The sequence below is a fragment of the Tenebrio molitor genome, chromosome 2 (assembly GCF_963966145.1).
Source record: "Tenebrio molitor chromosome 2, icTenMoli1.1, whole genome shotgun sequence".
NCBI classification, from domain to species: Eukaryota; Metazoa; Arthropoda; class Insecta; order Coleoptera; family Tenebrionidae; genus Tenebrio; species Tenebrio molitor.
Window position 1 is genome coordinate 24,115,464 of NC_091047.1, and position 17,371 is coordinate 24,132,834.

A 17,371-nucleotide genomic window follows, 5' to 3' on the forward strand; every position below is an offset into this window, starting at 1 on the left:
TGGTTGGGTACACTTTTGCTTTTTCACATCTGAAACTGAAACCATTTCTTCAACCCTCTCGAGGCTCGAATCGAGAATAAAATAAAGAGAAAATTTTAAACGGCAGTGGTATTCAGTATTCGTTTGTTGGATCTAAGATGGCATTCCAAGCTTTCAGTCCATAGAAGGGCGACTAATCCTTGTGGTTGGGGTACCCTCTGCAACGTCAGTAATGTTTCTAATTGAAATTCCAATCTCTCTCACTCCAGTAATGGAACTTCGCTCGTGGCCAATTAGTTAGTGTTAATTTTCAGATCAACCCATAGTGCAATGAAACGTCCGAAATTTCCAAACTAAAGCACCCTCGTGAATTCGCTAATGTGCCGTTATTATCAGTACCAATAAAGTACTTTCAAACAATTTTTTCCAACGTCAAGTCTGAAAATGACATTTCCATCACTCAATTTAGAGATGAAAGTAGGCGTTTGCATCACATGTGAGGAAAGTAAATCACTTCCCTCACTAGTGGGGAAAGTAAAAAAAAAAATTGATCCCCATTTAGGTATGTACATACTTTCTTTAAAATAACGTTCAAATATACATATACCGGGTGTAGAATTGGTTTACGAGACATGTATAAATAAAGAGTTTCAATTATTGGCTCCCCTAACAATTTTATGGCAAAATAGTTAAAATGAAAGTTAGAGAGAATTAAAATTACTGTCTAATTTCAATCTTAGTTTAATTCTAACATCTTGTGGTACTGAAAGAAAGGCAAGAAAAGAGTTAACACAAAAATACTAAAAAGTACTTCTAGGCATGAATTTCTAATTCTTTCTTTAAATGTTATTATGGAGGATCTTCTTTAAGAAATTTCCAAGCAACATTTGCTTCAAGTTTCCCAGACCGACCAATTTCAGCCATAGAAACAATTCGAAGAATTGGAACATTTAATGAAAGATAATTAAATAATAGTGGAACCACCCGACAAATAATTTTAGAAGTCAAATTTCATTGCTAGTACTGCTTTTTAGTATTTTTGTCTTAACACCTTTCTTGCTTTTCTTTCAGTACCACAAGATGTTAGAAAAAAACAAAGAGTGGAATTAGACAGTACTTTTAATTCTCTCTAACTTTCATTTTAACCATTTTGCCATAAAATTATTAGGGGGGCCAATAATTGGATCTCCTTATTTTTACATGTAAAATCCTATGTCTCGTAAACCAATTCTACACCCGGTATATACATTTGTCAGAATTCTTTATTAACAATTAGCACTTACAAAGATACTTAACTTTTTTATCAGTATTATAGAAATTAAATGTACAATTTTTTACACGAATTAAAACTCCAAATGTTCCTGATTTTTTTTTCTAAATAACGTGTCGGTACAGAGCTTGACGTTGACACCAAACTAGCGCTTCTTACTACTTGTCTCCATCTCAGTAACGCATTGTATTCCTTTCCGTAGCGTGCTCGAAATTTTATAGGTAATAATTCCAAAGATACCTAGTTCGCTGCTTCTTTAATTTCTGTATTTGGTAAATTTACAACACTATCTTCTACTTCCATCACTATTTGTTTAGTAAATTCTGAGTAATTTTCAAGTTTTGGTAAAAACACGACTTGACATTCATTAATTAAATTTTATTGTTTACTGTGAGCATGGAAATGTGATTTTCAAATTTTACTTCTATGTTGATTTGTATAAAATAATAAATTGATAATACCTATGCAAGATAAACCGAAAGCTCTTGACGTTGGAAAAAATAGTATGTTATATACGTGAGGAAAGGTCCATTGCTAAACTTGAATGATTAGATCAACTCGCTATCGCTCGTGATCCAATTGTCATTCTCGTTTAGCAATGCATCCCTTTCCTCACTTATATAACAATATACTATTTCTCTTGTTCCACAATAAAAAAAATGTGTTGCAATCTTCACCGACTAAAGAGATTTATTCAACCATTATCTGTGTTCTAGATTTTTCCAAAAAGCAAAAAAATGTCAAACTAAAAGTTAAACATTACTGCTAAAAATACCAAATTAAATGTTGCTAATAGAGAACTAAAATAATAGAAAAATTCTGTTTTGATTGTTCAAAATTTTAATTTTTACGCCACCGACGCGACGGGTTTTCACTCATTTGACACTTGGTTAACAAGCAAAGCAAGATCAACATGTGGATTATGATGAAAGCAAGGAAATAATAGAACTGTTATGGATTATAACGGCACAGGGTGCTGTTATGAACAAGAAAAAATCTAACCAACAATATTTTGTACATATATTTAAGTAAAATTGCACAAAAAATTTTAAACGATACTCACTGGTTAAGTGCTTATAACAGGTCTTGTAGCGTAATATACTATAACGCCCGTCATCATTACCTCTTCATCGTGCGGAAAATAGCCAACTAAATACCAGTTTAATTCTATTAATAAAAAATAAAACAAGTGGTGGCAAAGAAACTGTTGTGCTTGTAAGATGATCAAACAGCGCTTAAGTATAATCTTCTCCCATAATAATTCATATGTGGGGCAAATAGTTCATGCAAACCCATTTTCCATATTTTTTATCCTAATTCAACATTTGAATAAAATTCTATTTTTACATTATGGGAATGACGACATTTTCAAAATGTTAACAAAAGCTAATCCTCCAGAATGAGAAAAAATGGCAACGAGGAAACGGAATAAAATCTTATCTACAATTTGCATAACCCCAAGCGTGCTAGAAATGCCTCGACTAATCTCAGAGGCGAGAGCAGAATCGCAACAAGAAATTTGCGCACGAAAATTTTTACTAAATAAAATATTTTAATCAATATTTAACTTTCCTCCTGATGGCCGTCTCGTTCTGTATCAATTGTTCTTTATACATTTTTAAAATCAATTGAGTGAATAGACAAACACACCACCCACATTTTCTTAAATTTATTCCAAACAGCTTGAAGCAACAGCGCTTTGCGGGCTTAACCTTTTTAATAAAGAGACATTCAAAATACCACAGTTAGCTCCACAAACGCGGTAAAAGTTGATTCTTGAAAATTTGTGAAGTCAGTCTTGGAAATGTCCGTGATTGAAGTGGACCGATAATTGTCAAATAAAGTGGAAAAAAAATTCTTTTTTCCATGATCATTGAATGAAAGATGGCAATTGAATCACTAGTGAGAAAAAAATATTTTCTCACTAGTGAGCAAAGTGAATGTTTTGCGAGTTTGTCGATAGAGGGCGCCAAATATGTTGTACCTTTGATTTTATATAATAATATAAAATCAAAGGTTGTACTGAAAGTTTTTTTTAATCTGTTTTTAAAATACTTTCTGAATAATAATAATAACTAAAGCTTGTCTTATTTTTGACTTACTTATTTAAATTTTTAATTAAAATTCAATTGACGAAAAAACGTGAAATTGCTTGGAGTAAACTCCTGGAAAAATTCATGCTAAATGCATTATGTGTTGGTACATATTACTGATTAAACTAAAATCAGCAAACCAATCACAAACACGCAAAGCCTAACAACATAACCTTTTTTGTTTGGAATTTTGTTGATCTACGTTTTGTTGTGAAAACCTGTTTTCGTAAGTTCCCTGTTGGACTAATTTTGTAGAAGTTATTGTTTCAGTGATTTTAACACTTACGAAAAATGGTGATGCAGATAGATTGTACAGTTTACGTTAATAACCTCATTTTTTACTCTTGTCATGTTTTTGTCATTTTGAATTTATTTACATAAAAAAATTATGATTTGCTGCATAATAAGGGGTAGGCAGCAGGTGAAAGCGATGATTTAAATACACTGACTGCAATTAACTCAAAATTCAAAAAGTGACAAAAAAATGCTGCCCGAAATTTCAATTCCGCGACTCTAATTTATGATCATGGAAAAAATCAGATTTAAGATGCATGAGCAAACGTGTCACGGTTGGGGTCCTCGCCTTCGGCTCAGACGCCGAACTTCCGTACTCGTGATTAAATGCACTACTTTGCTCACTTGTATAGAAAATAGCTATTATTGTTGATACATGTATTTTATTTTGTGGCAATACCTCCAAAAAACATTAAGGCGAGAAAATAAGGTTAGGAAGTTGTTTGTTGACGTTTCATGTAAATGTATGTGCGGCTGGGGTTCAAGAAACAATGAAATACCTGTCAAGAATTTGATAAAAATTTAAGTTAATCTCAAATGTAAGTTGTAAGGGTTGCAGTGTCTCCGTAAATGTTTAAAACATTACGGTTATCGAATTTTTAGCGACCAAAATTAATTGTAAGTATTAAAGTTTCCAGATGAGGTATCTTTAAGCGCCATAATTAAGCACGTCAGTCAGAACGTGAATCACGCCGCGACGAAGAAGTTCTGATGCACACATCAAGGAACAGAGCTTATTTTTCAATTCAAAGCTCTACAGCTAGAGTAGTCGATTGCACTCCAGGTGATCTTCGGAACGGCACTTCAATAATATTTAATTACAAACTCTTCCACCACTCCAGTGTTCGCCATAATAAAGAACAGCCATAAACCGATTTTCGGAGCTGGTGGATATTGCAATAAACATGGAACGAAAGCAATTCGGGGCTATTCTTTCCAATATTCATCGAAAAGGCGAAAGTTGTTTAGCTTTATGGCAGAGGAAGAGACTGCTGACGTAGTAAAATTGGAAAGTGTTTTTAAATTTTTAACAAGAGCTGATAGGGGTGAAAATTCGTCACCTCATTCAACATGTATGCACGACATGCGAATCAAAGCGACCGTTGTGAAGTGGCCATGGTCTTTCATTTCAGCATCGTTTAAATGTTGATGCTGCATTTTTCGCCTGAAAGGTATTCACAATAACTTCAAAAACGTTTCAGCGTGCATAAGTAAATGCTTTGTCGACCGGAATAATGTGCGCTCAAGAAACTTCACTGAAAAAACTTTACAATGAAGACGTTGTCGCAAAGATAAGGAAGGCATTGTTCTCCGAATTAGCAGAAGTAAGAACTGTATTCGAAATAAATAAAACAATTCGCTAAGTGATGCAGATATCGGGCTTACCATTTGTCTGCGTCGAGAGATAAAAGATGAAAAAAGTTTGATTGTGATAAATCAACTCAGTTTTGCAGTATTGACTAATGATGCATTGTTTCGGCCTGTGGATAAAGGTGAAGCGGAACAAAGAGTAAAATAAGTTCCGTGGCGCATTCGGTGTACAATTTCAGAATTGTGCGCATGAGCACATTACCAGACAACAATGCAATTTGAGAAGACAGGATAAACAAAAGTCAAGTCTAAGATTGATTCATAAACATCAAAATTGCTATCCAAACATGTATCACGTGTCGTCTTTGCCTTCAGTTGAAGAGGAACGCTTCCGAAAATAAGTTTGAGAGTTCTTGTTAAAATGCGTTTGTACAATTTTGTATGCAATAAAATCATTGTACTTGTCTATTTATACTTTTTAATCTGCAGTTAAAGTTTCAAATTAAGTATTATGAATGATAGTATGAAATACGTTCCCTAAGAATTAAAACACACTTAACTAATTAATCTAGCTGTATTAAATCTCTCAGAGCCACCAATTTCAATTTATCTTAAGCAAGGGAACAATTTTTATCCTATTAATCTTTTAAAAAAAGAACACTGGCCTGTCCCAGTTATTTTCTAAAAGCTCACCGGAAAATATTTCCGTTGCTCCAAACTTTTGGTACTCACTGTACCTATACACGTTAAAAACTTATCAGATAATATTGATAAGTTATGAAGGAAATGCCAAAAAAAAAACCGGCCGACCTCCATGACTGATGAAGTGATGACGTTAAAATGCAAGGTTTTCCAATGAAAAAAACTATAACAAATGCAGTAAGATTATACGAATCTTTTTTGTTAAGAAGAAAATTTCCTTAAAAAAGTCAGGAACGGCTGCATTGTAGATATTACAATTTAGACGTGAGAGACTTTCAAATGGGCGACGCGAAATATTTCATCTTCGCATGACTTAGAGATTCGTAGTTTCGGGTTAGCTTAGAAACAATAATTGTCATAAATGTTTAAACATTTTGAGAAAAATTTCATACTGTTTGGATACCATAAAGAAATGTTTAAAGCCATTTAGAAGTCAAATCCAATGATTTTAACAATCGAAACAGATTTAACACACCGAAAATGAAAATTCTAATTTACATTTTTGCTACATCATCAATCATTTATAATTACCCGTAGCAGATACATAATATTCTCTAGATTTTCGCAGGTAGTTCTTGCAAAATTACTAAAAATGGTGAAATTACCTGCCATTTGTGATTTTGAACTATTGGAAGATTTGTTTAAATTATTGTAACTTATCATCTAAGTTTTAATCATCTCTCATCAAATCAATCACATTTTATATTAGGTTAAAAACATTATTTCAAAAGACAGAGGACTTGGGCTTTAGTTTATTAAAATTTTTGAAACAAATAAAATGAAATAAATTTCTCCTCTATTAGTCTGCAGATTTTTATTAATCAAAAGTATAAAACTTATTTTTTTTTTAATTTTCGTAGACTTCTAAATTCCATTGCACTTTGTATTTTAATTCGAAGCAATTTCTGGGTCTAAGGTAATTTGAAATTATTTGCTTAAATAAAAACACCGAAAATGTCACACTAGAAAACGAAGAAAACAGAAATAATAGTTATTTGTGTATCAATGCCAAAAAATGCATCTTTTTCGTCCGAGTCTGAGTTTTCTAGCCGAGGCGCAGCCAAGGCTTAAAAACAGGCGAGGATAAAAGGCACTTTTTGACAGAGGTGCACATTACATTTTTTTGGCGACCGCACCAACTACAAAGCAAAAGACATCATTGGAAAAATTACAAATTTAATTTGTATCTACCTTTCTCAAATATTTACAATATAATCACTTATTACATAATTTATGGTGACAGGACAATTAACGGTTTTGTCGGTCTCGTTATTAGGGTCAGTGTTCGGAAAAGAGCTACTTTTCGTCCGCTTGTGAGTCCGTAAAATTACCGTTTTCATTAAAGGTGCCTAAAAAAATTATTTTAAAACTGCGTTTTAAACAGTTTGCATACTTAACAAATTATTTTAAATATGGTTACTAAATATAAATATAACGTGTAACTACAATCGTTCTCAAACATACTGAGAATTATTATTATACTCATATCATCAATAACACTTCTACAAAACATGTACTAATTAAAGTTATAATCTCCTGTAAACAATTGTTCTCAGATTTGCAGATTAGATGGCTGTAGAGATCCATAAATTACACAGTGAGTCAACAATTAACACCTCGAGAATACAGCTTCCAAAGCAAATAAAGGAGTCTACTGAGATGAAGAGAATAAATCTCTCTGTTCCTTGCAAGATTAAGGTGCGTTTTGAATGAGTCTACATCGTACGTGTTCATTATCAGTTATCAGTGTTATCACTCTATGTTAATCATTTCGTTGCAATTCCTTCCAAAACTTATCAAAACAGCATTTTTTATCGTTATCTGTTACATATAACAATCTTAACGAACCCAAACTAGCTTCCCGAGGAGAACTTTTTCCCGATGGGCAGATTCTCAAATACAGCAAGAATTATATTTTTTAAAATAAAAACTGCAGAGTAATAGTAGTAGATCAATAAAACACATGTAGTAATTAAACTCGTAAGTTGCTGCAAACAATTATTGTCAGATTTGCAGATTAACTGGCAGTACAGATCCATAAATTAGACGGTGAGTCGACAATTAATGCAAATGTGACAAAAGTTATGTCCGTAATAAAACGTACAACATGAATTTCACAACTGGATTTATACGTATATAATTCAAAGCGTTAAAAAACTTTAAGAGAAACACGTAGGAGTTTGTTAACACTCAAATAAAAAACAAGCCGTATGATTACCCGAGAATTAGAGTAAAAATAGTATATTATTATACGAGTTTAACAAGACGTTGTATTATCACATGAGTGTGTTTAAAGCACGACGAGCGTAGCGAGAAGTGCTTTAACGGAACGAATGTGATAATACGTCTTGTTAAACGAGTATAATATACTATTTTATCTACTTTGCTTTACTAATTCCTGAAATGTCAGCTGTTCAAGTTTTCATATTAGACTAGGAACTTTCGCGTGGGTTGGTAACAGACATTTTTCACAAAAATGTAAGGTTATTTTACTAAATTTACTTCTTAGTTTCACTGGTTACCTTGACGCCTGATGTCAAACGGCTGATTTTGCCAATATAACAAAAGCTAAAAGTTACCAAAAACAGTTTAACAATATGCTTCATTATTAAACTGTTTTCGGTATAATAATGAGCCTATTTGTAACTCAAAGTAGGTAGGACTCTATAAAATCTGACATAGGGCATTGCCGCATTGTTGTTCTTGGTTGCTAAGCAATTGACTTTCATTACAAAAGGTTAACAATTTATTTAATTATCACAACAATAAAATGGTGCAAAAGCTCCCAAACAGTGGAGCATCATTTAAAATTTTTATTTTTGAGAAAACCATTCATGTTAGGAAAAAATGGTATTAAGGTTTGCGACCACATTTTCCCCCACAAACTCACCCTGAAATTCTTGGGAGACCATTTCCTAACACTCTGTATTGCAAACAGCCGAATAACAAAATGCTCTTAATTGTATTGGCAACTCAAACAGTCCTTTTTGATCACCCGGTACATAAGATATAATATAAAAATCATTTTCGCCCAAAAATGGAGTTAACCTTTTTGCGCAGCGATGGCTTCAATTGTCGACGTCAAGAATAGTAAAGGTAACGTTATAAAAATTCGGCAAACCTTTTCGTGAAAATCTTTCTAAATTGTAAAATACGAAAGTCCAAATTTGGTTTGTAAGTCGAGACACAATTCAATCAAAATACGAACCAGACGAACGCGTCATAATTGAAAAAACAATTATAAAGGAACGTATTTATAGCAAGCGAGAGTGTTGTCGAGATCGTTCCGAATGAGAGAAGAGAGCTCATAAACGTCGAATTCTAATATAAAAATACCAAAGTGGAAAGCTTAATATCGGCAGATGTGTTTGTTGAATACCGCCATCCAAAATAAGTTGAAAATATGCAAATATCCACATCAACGTCGAACAAAGATCCACTGAAAGGATTCGTTTTTATTCACCAGTTTATTTATTTCCTTTAAATAGTTGCTCTTTGAATCCGTCACTTTCCTTTCATCAGCAAAACAAATTTCAGACATTCAAAAAAACTCTCTTAATACTTCAAATAAATAACTCCTGACAACGTGTTGTCGAAGGATTTTTCAATATATTTTTAATGGGTGGTGCGTCTAACAAGAAGGGAAAAGTAAACTTCACAAAACTTCAAACAATTTCACGACGAAACTCTTCGCCGGTATTTGTCGATATTGGGGACGGCACTCCATTTTTCCCCTCCTGTTTCGCCTCATTCTTGAAAACATTTCAGTCAAGCCCCACTTATTATTTTCCTTTTAATCGCGAAATCGTATCGGCGTCATCATCATGCAGATGTGTGTCTGGCTGGCTCGTGTGCGAAGAAATGGAATCGAACTTGCGACTTTTCGCCGACGAAAATTTCATATGGAAATTTATTCTACGGAAGAGAGAATGAAATATCGTAAGTAACATATTGAACTACAACATGGTCACGATATATATAAATTGGAACGACATCCGTCACATGAAAATGGTATGAATAAATTTCTTAAAGCGCACTCGATCGTGCTTTACTACTAAAAATTCTCGACAGAAAATTTGAAACAATGTCAATATTTAAGGGAAAGAATTCAATGTACCGTATGCATTATAAGTAGTATACAGGGTGTTTTCGAAGTTGAGGCATTCCTTGTATAGTATTTTTATCTTCCTAAGGAATTTTGGCTTAAGTCATAAATAAATCGAACAAAGACCCTACTTAAAGGAATTTATTGTGATATTGTACCTGTCAATCACTAGCCGGTCTCGGAGAAAAAAATTACCTGAGGTAGTACTCAAAATATTTGTCGGAGACCCTCTAGTGATTGACAGGCACAATATGACAATAAATTTCTTTAAGTAGGGTTTTTGTTCGGTTTATTTAGGGCTTAAGTCAGAATTCCTTAGGAAGATGCAAGCACTATAGCACGAGGTACTATACATTATTCTTAAGAATTTTCGCCTATGGAAGACAGTTTGAACAATTTATGAAATGAAAATTTAAAAATAATTACACCAGTTTAATATCGTTGAAGTAGAATTTTATTTATTTTGATGTACAGTGGGGAGCACGGAATTTCGCACACCAATTTGTATGTCATTAAAAAAACTATCTAGTCTAAGCTTTATTGTCATTATAATCAATCATGATATATGTGATCATGACTGATGTTTCACCTAAACTGTCACGAAACTGCCGCCAGTATCTCATTTTAATAAAATTATGCCAATGAAATGTCCAATGTGTGCGAAATTCCGTGCTCGCCACTGTACGTACCCAATTATGATTTCCTATGTTTTATGTCTATGAAATAAAACTGCACATTTTCAAAGTCTATTCCGTTCAATCATTTCTTTATTTAAAAAGGTGTCCATTGAAAATTATTACTGTTTGACGTTTGTTGAGTTTACATTATGTTATTCCCTATGTACAGTTGCGGAAATAAAATTTCGGGCGGTGTTGTCAATATCATGACAATAACTCTAAAACAATCTTTACGTTAATAACCTCATTTTTACTCTTGTCATGTTTTTGTCTTTTTGAGTTAAATATTTTCATTCAAAAATTATGATTTGTAGTATAATAGCGGGTAGGCAACATCCAACATATCAACAAATCATTTAATTACACTTAGTGCAATTGATTCAAAACTCAAAATTCAAAAACTGACACAGAAAAATTTAATTTTTGAATGTCAGGTATGATGACAGTAAAAGGTGCTTTACAGAGATTTTGTTGAAGTGACAGAAAAATATTGCCCGAAATTTTAATTCCGCAACTGTAGTTGGCAAACCACGTGATAAATTTAATAAATTTATGTTTGTTTTGTACGATGAGCCAAACTGAAATTGATTTATAAAATACCAATCTAATATTCTGCCAAATTTCACTTGAAAATTCCTATTAAAAAGCTTATTAACAGACCCTAAACTTTTTAGCATTTAAATCCCTATGGCCAGCGTTAAAAAAAAGGCACTGTATACTACTATTATAACGTGCTGCTGAGTTCATTCGAAGATACAACTTCTCGATGCAAACTGTTTGATTTTCATTACAGATTTCACCGGGGCATGCTGAATCCTTTAAATCAACAAAGTTATTACGGGGATTGTTCAACTGAATCATCATTTAAATTTGATTTGTCACCGGTTCCTTCCGTAAATACTAACGAAAATTTCTGCTAACTGATATACCAAGCGACCATAAAAGATTGTACTGTTTCTGCAAATGTTGGCAATATAGGTACAGTTGGCTTCAAAAAAAAAAACGGGAAATGAAATTTGACCTAATGTGAATTGAAAACTTAATTTCTCAATTTATGTCAATTTGTGTCTGTTTGGCAGTAGTATTTCTGACACATAACTGCAGTTTTTTAATCTAAATTCTAAAAGGCCGTTTCAAACTATAAAAATTTAATAAAATCTGACAGAACTTTTTCTGACAGTTCCCGTTTTTTTTTAAGCCAACCGTAAATGTACAATTTGACATAGGCGTACGCGCTTAGAAAGGGGGCGTGAATAAGAACGTGAACAAATTGAAAAAAAGAAAAAAATGCATATTTTACGAAACATATAAAAGTAAGTTGCACATTGGCTATGATGTTTTCAATGCTTGTTGCAAATTGTCAATCCTATTTCTAAACACTACGTTTTTTAATGAAGAAACAATAAGAAATCAAGAGGGGGTCAAATCAGGTGATCAGCTTAGGCACAATACTACCCTGATTAATTGGCCTGAGAAGAACTACTCTAAATAATTAATTATTGTATCTTGTTGGAAAGAACCGTTTGTTAGTTCCATATCACCAATTTTAATTGGATGCAACTGCATCTCAATAACATTGTTGAGATTATATGCTGACCAAATTCTATAATTTTGGGAGTTAATGGGTCATATGCATAAACGATTGGCAAATGCTTTTACTTGTATTAGTGAGAGATAGAAATATATGAACTCTATTAGATAGAAAAAGACAAATACATAGAATAAGCAAATGCTTATTCTTATGCATACTACCCATTGAAACCAGAAAGGTGAAACCAAGCCTCATCCATCAGCAAAAAAAGAATGTCTTGCATGTCATTATTATGTAAATTATTATTGTACCAATGGCAAAGTTGGATTCTTGGAAAATAAATAAATAGATTCCATTTCTTCTTCCGAATACAGAATCGACGTGAATATTCCCAATGACAATTTTCATTAATAGAACTGCCCCGGAAACAGGTCATTGTAATAAATATGCTGGGCTCAACAGTGGATACAATTTTTAAAGATGTTTATAACTTTATAAAATTAATTTTTAAAATTAATCGACAATAAATGTCAAAGCAATATTTAAGAAGTACATATTACCAACCTATCAAAAATAGTCGCAACATTATAATTATATTAATTAATTACATTGAATTAAATACAAGAATTTTGCTCTTTCGTGCAAATAACTTAGTTGTTACTGTTAGTCTTTTACAAATTGTTCAAATAAGGGTTGCAAGATGAAAAAAGGTTGCTCTTGTTTCTTTTATAAATTTTCTCTACAGAGTGATCAACAAGAATCCAAATCAGAGCAAGCGTTGCAAATTATCGGTCACGTCGTAGCAAAATCAGATGCACATAAGCGGTCAAAACATGGGCGTAGACAATTTGTGGTCTCAAACGCTACTTAATAAAAAATGATACTTTATGAATTTTAGACGTTGGAATTATAATTGTGCATTTTATTATTATTATAAGATAAGGGAAACAATTTATAAGATTAACAAGAGCAACATTTTACATTTGTAAGAGTAAGTAAATTATCATCTTTATTGCCAAACGCGACGCTACTGGTACGGAGATGCTTCGTTGAAATGTCACATTTCAAAATTCGAGGTTGTTGTTGTTGACAATTTAAGTGATTTAACCTAGAAAACAAATCTTCGATTTCGGCAAAGTTTACAGACGTTTATTGAAGTTGTAAGCAATAATTATCCCAGAATAAGTTGTAAAATGGGTTTTACCATTAAAGAGAAGGCATTTTTATTAGATTATTTTCGAAAGAGGGTGAAACAAGAAAATGAAGACTGGCCTTACTTTGTACCCCCTTACACCGAAGAATTTTAAGCTAGATGTCCGAACCTGATGGTATTGGTTATCAACAAGTTTATCAATGTTTTAAAATTATAGTGCCTAATTTTAGCAAATCATAACCCATCATTAAGAAGAAGTCAGGTCAGTCCTTAGTTCAAATTTTAGAAATGGTGCAAAATGTTCAACAAATTATCAAGGAACATCCCTCAACTTCCATAAGGCGTTTAAGACAATAAGTTAAATTGTGTTGTGGCACTTATCAGAAATTTTTTAAGAAGGATAATAATTTGTTTCCCTTTGTGTGTTGCAAGAAATAAAACCCACACATTACCCTAAACAAATTGACAGCTTCATAAGGGTTTTTGAAATTATGAGAGGCGAGTTTGATTCTGTCTGGACCACAATGGAGAACATTGAGCAGTTTTTGTGAAAACTTATTTTTTGACCTTGGAGTAATTTAAATGTTTTAAACACTGCTAGAAAAGATACGAGTAAGTTCTCAATTACCCAAAAATTAGAGAATAATAACTTTTACACTTTTCTTACAGAAAACAACAAAACAAAGAATTGTGAAAAATAATTATTTTTAAAATTTTGTAACTCAAGATTGTGCCTTATGAAGAAATTTTTTGTAACTGTGTGTTTTTTACTTAATCAATAATAAATAATAATTAATTATAACTTGCTTTTAAATCTATTATTCATGAATTACAAAAAAATTATAAAGGCAATTAATGATAGATTTTTGAGAGGTAGGCAACCAACAAAACGAGTGTCCACAGCAAGTAAATAAAAGCGGCTGCTCCATGATAGAAATACGTTTCGATAAAACAAAAGATGAGGTAGCACTCTTGATTTGGTTTCTTGTTGATCACACTGTATTATCAGATAATGATATTAAACAGCACAATTATAATTCTAACGTGTAAAATTCATAAGGTATGATTTATTATTATGTAATTATAAAGTAGCGTTTGAGACCACAAATTGTCTAGACCCATGCATTGAACACTTATTTACATAGAATTCCGCTACGACATGGTCGATAATTTTTAACGCCTGCTCTGGTTCGTTTTCTTTTTGATCACTTTGTATAGTGTCTAAAGCTTCTTTTTTATTTTTGGCAATGAGACACGTTCTAAGGAAAATATTTACATCTGACTACTTATAAGTTCGAAAAACTTTCACTTTATGATTTACTTGCAGAAAGACCAATTGCTGTTGTTATTGAAGAATCAGTTTTTCCACAAATGAAAAAGGATAATAACGGAGATTATTTCCTTGACTTGGCACCTTGCGATTTCTTTGTTTGCATTGTTGAAAAGTTTCTGAAGTAGATAACACAGAAAAAGTAAAAAATGTTCTGTAATGAAATGACCTAAATGATGAAAACTTTGAAAATGAGATTTGTTTCTTGAGAATGTAGAAATGTTCGGTGCAACCTACATTAATGCATCTTTCTTAACAAAAACTTATTTTACAATTTTTAATCAATACTCCCGCATGAACTTTAATCGTCCTCTTGCATAGTGGTAAATTACACAAGCCTGCACTGATTTCGATGTTTGCATAAAATTGACAGTTTTTGAACAAATTCGACCCCCCGATTACGAAAATGATTTTGGTTTTGCGCTATCACGTCTAGTTTTTTCACAAATCGTTTTTTCTTAAAATTGAAATGTTCACCTAGAATGAATGAATTTGTAAAAATAGACAATGTTTCAAGTATTAATGTACTAAGTTACCAGATCTCTCCAATGCCAAATGAAAAGAGGTTAGGACCTCAAATAAGGTCTTTGTACAAAGGTAATGATTTTCAAAATTCCATGAATGTTGTTGAAAGGAATGCCTGGACGGCATTTAAGAACGTCATAGAAAAATTGCTTGGAAATCACAAAGATGAAGACTACGAAAATATTGTAAGAATCATGTTTAAAAATTTTCACATCTTGGGATGTAAAATGAGTTTGAAAGTGAATTTCCTCTTTTCGCACTTAAATCTTTTTCCTAAAAATCTTGGTGCTGTCAGCGAGGAACAAGGGGAACGCCTTGACCAAGATATAAAACAAATGGAGGGGTGATATCAAGGAAGATGGAGCGTATCAATGATGGTAGAATTTTGCTGGATGTTACAGCGCGATGTACCCAAAAAAAAAAATACAGCAGGCAATCAATTAAAAGAAGTTTCCTCACAAAGCGTTAAAGATGCCATTCTCATAAGGAATAAAAAATTTAGTTAGATTATTAACCAAGAATTATTATAAACATCTTATTTTCCTAAATAAATTGCTTAATTTTTTTTTGTTAATTGTGAAAAAACCTGACGTGATACAAAAAAATGAATTGTATTTTTGTAATCAGGGCTCCAATGTTATACAAAATCAGTTATCAAAATCAAAACATCGATTAAAAAGTTTTGTTTTGCAGGCCTGTGTTATTGTTGTTTTAAACAAAATACTTAATTCCACCGTAATGTTTAATTGTATCAATTCTCGCAAATTTGCTGTGTAATTCAAGTAAACTGCCATAAACCAAATATCACTTGCTAGTTATTCGTCCGACAAATGAAATAATTCACAACAACAAAACTTCTCAAAACATTAAACTTCACTTTGCATTTTTTTTTCAAATGAGTCACTTGTATTAAAATACATTTTTATGTTCGACTGTGACAAATATAGATGGTTTATGACGTTATTTTGAGGCCATAAACTACCACTTTATCTGACTAGTCCGATAAACAAGACGGTAAGGTAAATTTCTAGTTAATCGACTTACACACATAAATTGACATGAAAGTTGAAAGAATTATCATAGATGTCACTGTTATTTTTTTTGTAATTTGAACAAACAATGCAGTCGTACATAAAATATTGTATGCAACTCGTCCATAATGATGCTTTATGGACTTGTTACATAAATAGCTATTAAGGTACTCATTAATACACACACGGTTCGCGTGCTCGCTTTTATATTATATGAGAGAAGTGTAACATAAAAATAAATGATCTTGTTGCCGTATTTTCCTGCTCATATTCCTGTGGGGAAGAGGAATGTGTTAACAAAATTATCATGATATACACCGTAGTGTATCTAGATATAATTTATTACAAAAGTGTCCACTCTGACCAAGTGTCTCTTTGCACTGACTATGTTTCAAATTCAAAGAAAATCAAATCAATAAATACATCAAGGATGCTTTGATGCGTCTTTTGAAGACATTCCAGAAGTTATACGGAACAAATATCTAGACTTCGTAACAGGTGATTGCCCGAATTATTGAAATAAATGGTAGAGAGTTATCATAAATATTTCTTAGACAGTAAAATTGACATTTGACAGTTAGCGTTTGTCATTTTCCGGTTTTCATCGTTTATCATTTTTCAAGTGTTGATTAAGGTCTTCTGAGTTAGTTCAGGAAGCAAAAGAAGTTTTTAAGACCGTTTCGTACTCGACATTAGTTACCGTATTGAGTAGTTGTCTTTACATAAATATTTTACAATATTTGTGTATTTTAAAAACCAGAGACAAACAAAGACTACAAAAAGAAATGACAAGTTACCTCCACAGTATTGGTAGGCTCCAATCAGTGACAGATTTTACGTTTTTTAAGAGACACGAAGATACGATTACGAGATAAGGATACTACGTGATAAAAAGTAGAACGGCGCGTAAAAATTCATCACATCATTAATCTTAGAAAAACCATTAATTTCAACAATTTATAATAATTAAAACACTTGTACTGAAAATTCGTTCAGATGAATAGCTGTCAGTCCACCAAGTAAAGAACGTGGGTGTAGGATTACAAGTGATGCTGGCTACCAATGGTAAAGTTCATTCATTTGGTATTGAACTTTTCAAGGTCAAATAATTTAAATGTTGGCACTGTAATTATGTTTTGTAAATAGTGACATGCATATAACCAACATACTCGTAATGTGAGTTAGCAATGCTCAATTCAACGTTTACGGTGTTTACCTGCATGTCACTATTTACAAAACATAATTACAAAGCCAAAAAATAAAATTATTTGACCTTGAAAAGTTCAATACAAAATGAATGGACTTTATACTGATCAACTTGAAACAATTCGAGTGCACGTTTAGTATTTTTCGCTTCGTTATGTTTTAGA

General features: G+C 32.3%; 2 protein-coding genes and 1 long non-coding RNA gene across 8 annotated transcripts in view; 2 read left to right on the forward strand and 1 right to left on the reverse strand.

The window, feature by feature from the left end:
* The window catches only part of LOC138123069 (multiple PDZ domain protein-like), a 336,364-nt gene that overhangs the window by 282,231 nt on the left and 36,762 nt on the right, over nt 1–17,371 (reverse strand). The window lies entirely within an intron of this gene.
* Nucleotides 9,368–17,371, forward strand: part of LOC138123076 (uncharacterized) — a 99,564-nt gene continuing 91,560 nt past the window's right edge. Inside the window, exon 1 of the mRNA XM_069037599.1 lies at nt 9,368–9,588. The gene's annotated coding sequence lies outside the window, so the exon portion shown is untranslated. The remainder of the gene's footprint in view (nt 9,589–17,371) is intronic.
* On the forward strand, nt 12,764–13,893 carry LOC138123865 (uncharacterized). The gene is made up of 3 exons (XR_011156926.1): nt 12,764–13,290; nt 13,346–13,727; nt 13,785–13,893. It is a non-coding gene; the product is annotated as an uncharacterized lncRNA (long non-coding RNA).